The following is a 4,902-nucleotide window of genomic DNA, read 5'->3' as shown; positions in this document are numbered from 1 at the left end:
TGCCTACACTTGCCATCGCTCCCCAGAGACTATTGCTGTGCTGCTGTCATTTCCTGGATGAGATCCAGGTAGCTACAACTAGAATCTAATGGTTTCGTTTTATTTTGTCTTTTTGTTGTTCTAACTGAAGCATCGTAAGCATCTTGAGCCCCAGTATCTACGTCTGGGATGGGGTGTATCTAGGTCTGGGATGGGGTGTACCTCAGTCTGGGATGGGGTGTACCTAGGTCTGGGATGGGGTGTACCTAGGTCTGGGATGGAGTGTACCTAGGTCTGGGATGGGGTGTACCTAGGTCTGGGATGGAGTGTACCTAGGTCTGGGATGGGGTGTATCTAGGTCTAGGATGGGGTGTACCTAGGTCTGGGATGGGGTGTACCTAGGTCTGGGATGGGGTGTATCTAGGTCTGGGATGGGGTGTATCTAGATCTGGGATGGGGTGTACCTTGGTCTGGGATGGGGTGTACCTAGGTCTGAGATGGGGTGTATCTAGGTCTGGGATGGGGTGTACCTAGGTCTGGGATGGGGTGTACCTAGGTCTGGGATGGGGTGTACCTAGGTCTGGGATGGGGTGTACCTAGGTCTGGGATGGGGTGTACCTAGGTCTGGGATGGGGTGTACCTAGGTCTGGGATGGGGTGTACCTAGGTCTGGGATGGGGTGTACCTAGGTCTGGGATGGGGTGTATCTAGGTCTGGGATGGGGTGTATCTAGATCTGGGATGGGGTGTACCTTGGTCTGGGATGGGGTGTACCTAGGTCTGAGATGGGGTGTATCTAGATCTGGGATGGGGTGTACCTAGGTCTGGGATGGGGTGTACCTCGGTCTGGGATGGGGTGTACCTAGGTCTGGGATGGGGTGTACCTAGGTCTGGGATGGGGTGTATCTAGGTCTGGGATGGGGTGTACCTAGGTCTGGGATGGGGTGTACCTAGGTCTGGGATGGGGTGTACCTAGGTCTGGGATGGGGTGTATCTAGGTCTGGGATGGGGTGTACCTAGGTCTGGGATTGGGTGTATCTAGGTCTGGGATGGGGTGTATCTAGGTCTGGGATGGGGTGTTCTAAACTCAGCCTCCTGGGGTCTAGTTTGTCCCGTTTTCACTGAGGGCCCAGATTGCTCCACATTTAGGCCTGAGAGTTTTAGCACAGTTGTCGTACCCTGTGGAAGATGGGCAGATAAGCACAGGGTCATCGTAAGATGCCATGATGAAAACGGCCTATGGGACGAGCCATCTCCCAGCATTGGACGGGATGTATAAAAGCAGAAGAGACTGGCTAGCATGTCAAACCATGAAGTGAGATACACGATACTTAAGGCCTAGCCACGGTAGTGACCGTAAGAAGTGATGAATCTAAAACACTTTATGTAAATAAGATACTATTTGTATAAAAATGTTCACTGCAAAATAATTTATAATAGCAAAGGCTTTCAGTTACCTAAATATCCAAAAGTGAGGGGAATAATTTAAATAAAGTCCACGTAATGAATCCAAACAAGAGAGTGTATACTAACGAATGTGGTATTATTCTTTAAAGCAAGATACAGACTATATGTGCAGTTGTTACAAAGTCTGTAAATGTATTAGAAAAGTGTGTCTAAATTGTTTCAGATGGTGAAAGTGCTTGCCTCACAGAGATTGAACTCTGTGTGGTTTGGTTTCTTTTGTAACTCCCTGCAGTGCAGTTGCAGTAGTTTGCTCTACAAAGTCATGACCAAAATTCCTGAGGAGACAACCAAGAGGAAGGGGGATTTATTTTGCCTCACCGTTTCACAGGGCACATTCCAATTCCTCTTGACCCAATGTGTCTGGGCAGGACCTTATGAAGGTCAGGAATCACATACAGGAGCCAGGGACAACAAATCCCCAAGGAGTAGTGACCACCTTCCTCCAACTAGTCTCCGGTTACTAGTTTCTACAACTTCCTCAATTAGTACCCCTAATTTTGGGAACCAAGCCCCCGACACATGAGCCCACAGGAGACATTTTATATTCAAACTCTTGCTGTTTACCTCCGATTTAAGCCATCATTTTGGTAAATCTATACAGCTCACTTTCCTGAAGGAGCTCAGACTTAAGACATTTTGAGAAATCATCATTTAATCATCAAAAGCCTTTGGGGGGGGGGAATTTTAAAGCAATAGCAAACAGATCTTGTTTTGAGGATCCCCCATTAATCACGTTTCTGCTGCGATGATAAAACCCCGTGACCACAGTGACTTACGGCAGGGTTTATTCTCTCTTATGGTTCCAGAGGGGCAAGAGTCTAGGAGGTGTGGCAGCAGGAGCCGGGAGCTGGGAGTTCACATCTCAACCACAAGCAAACTGGAAGCAGAGCAAGGCTACATCCTCTCAAAACTGTGACACACTTCCTCCAGCAAATCCGTACTTTCTTTCTTTCTTTTTTTTTTCGGTTTTTCGAGACAGGATTTCTCTGTAGCTTTGGTGCCCGTCCCGGAACTAGCTTTTGTAGACCAGGCTGGCCTCAGACTCCCAGAGATCCGCCTGCCTCTGCCTCCCAAGTGCTGGGATTAAAGGGGTGCACCATCACCGCCCGGCAAATCCGTACTTTCTAAGCCTCCCTAATTAGTGCCTTCCACTGGGGATCAAGTGTTTAAATGCTTGTGTCTGTAGGGACATTTCTCATTCAAATCTCCACATGCCCTAAAGGGGATCTGAGTACTCAAACCACACCCTGGCCTTATATTTTTTTTTTCCTTTTTTTTTTTTTTTTTTTTTTTTTTTTGGATTTTTCAAGACGGTTTCTCCGTAGCTTTTGGTTCCTGTCCTGGAACTAGCTCTTGTAGACCAGGCTGGCCTCGAACTCACAGAGATCCGCCTGCCTCTGCCTCCCGAGTGCTGGGATTAAAGGTGTGCACCACCACCGACCAGCTCCTTATATAGATTTTTTTTTTTTTTTTTTTTTTTTTTTTTTTTTTTTTTTTTTTTTTTTTTTTTTTGGTTTTTCGAGACAGGGTTTCTCTGTAGCTTTGGAGCCTGGCCTGGGCTCCTGCCCCTTCCAGACCACCGTGTGCTCCTAATTTGTACTTATATTCTCCTTTCTCAGTGGCTATAATTGGAGTTAATCTTAAAATCAACAAGGCTCAACTGTTATCCAGTGGCCAGGACTGCTTTTGTCCCCTAACGCTGTTCTTTATCTCTGCTTTGAGGAGCTATTAACTTAGTTAATAAAATTATAGCTGTGGAAAAAGATTGACCAGAGTTCAAATTCTGGGCCTCTGCCCTTGCCTGTGTCACTGGGCAGGTTACTTAATTACCATGTCTCTGCAGGTTCAGGGGGTGAAGTTACTACTTTGTGGTATTATCAGCTGGTTGTAACAAGGCCAAGGAAGACATGCTGATAGATTGTTTTCTTCAGTGACTTCAAAGGGAAGCCAAGAAGTATAGAGAAAGATGTCAGCCTCTGAGTGGATTCTGCACCCTTCCTTCAAAAAGGACAGAGCAAGGTTGTGCTTTAAAAAAAAAATAGGGCTAGAGAGATGGCTCAGCGGTTAAGAGCATTGCCTGCTCTTCCAAAGGTCCTGAGTTCAATTCCCAGCAACCACATGGTGGCTCACAACCATCTGTAATGAGATCTGGTGCCCTCTTCTGGCCTGCAGACATACAGACAGAATATTGTATACATAATAAATAAATATGTAAAAATTTAAAAAAATACAACTCAGCCTGATCTGAAATGCTGTCTTCATGACTGGCTTTTCTAGAACAGTTTGAAGTTACTGTCACCCAGAATGCAGATATTCTGCAACACAGTTCTCCTAGAGGAAGGCGGGACAATGTCTCGCGAGACCAGGCAAATGGTGTGCTTTTGGATACCTTCATGATGACCCAGATGAGAAGGTAAGAAATGCACCAACGACCACTGTATTTACAGATATCAGCTCTCTGCATCCATCTCTCCAGACTGTTCCCTTTTGTGGTGGTATTGATGGCTTTTCTATCACATCTTCCTGACAACACCCAGAACTTCTGTGAGCACAGCTACTGTTCAAGAATATGTAGGAGGCCAGGTTTCCCAGGATCATCTCCAGGATTCTCTCTAGCAACATAAGAGACATTGTAACGCAGGCCATAGCCGAGGTGAGCAGGATCTCTTTGCAGGTCCCCTACTCCCCTTCTCCTGTTTTGTGGCTGTCTGTGTCAGAGTCTAAGATACAAAGTTCATAGTTCTTACTTCTCAGGGGTTGCTTCCTATATATGCTATTCCACCCCCCAAATTTTAGCACCTGTCTTCTGTCACATGGTTAAGGGCTCACTCCAACAATCTCAAGTGTGTCTTCAAGTAAATAATGAGTCAAGTTGATATTGCTCACAAGGCCAAGTGTAGTCCTGTAGGAGGAGCATAAATGGGAGATACTCTTAGGGTAACTCACATACTCCTTGGAGAATTAACTTATCTGCCTTCTGATATGAAAATCCAGATGGGCAGCTGGATTTATCCTGTCTGACCGGAGTGGCATATTGAAGATTACCTGACCTCTAGCTCTAACCTGGCCATTTACTCCTAGTTCCAAGCTCATTGTAAACGGACTCTTCCTCTGATATTTTGTGTGCAGACTGCAATATAAAATGTTTGTTTCATGATTTCCCCTTGTCTTATGAAAGGCTTTCTGGTCCTACTGGCTTCGATCGGTGACCTCTTTCCTATGGCTCTGTGCTCACTTCATCCTTCCAGTTGCCATCCTGTAGGCACAGGCTCTGCCTTCCGCTCACAGCCTTTTATACTTGTCCTTGATCTACCTACCTCTTGCTTTACCTTTCTGAGTCAATACTTCTTTCTGGTGCATTCTACCCTTTGCAAAACCTGGCATTACCCTCTATAACAACGGGCGCTTTCACCCTAGCCATATTAATAAACACCACATGTAAAACAGTAATTTGTAAG

This window comes from Chionomys nivalis, chromosome 13 (assembly GCF_950005125.1).
Source record: "Chionomys nivalis chromosome 13, mChiNiv1.1, whole genome shotgun sequence".
Lineage (NCBI taxonomy): Eukaryota > Metazoa > Chordata > Mammalia > Rodentia > Cricetidae > Chionomys > Chionomys nivalis.
This window is presented reverse-complemented; position numbering follows the sequence as displayed.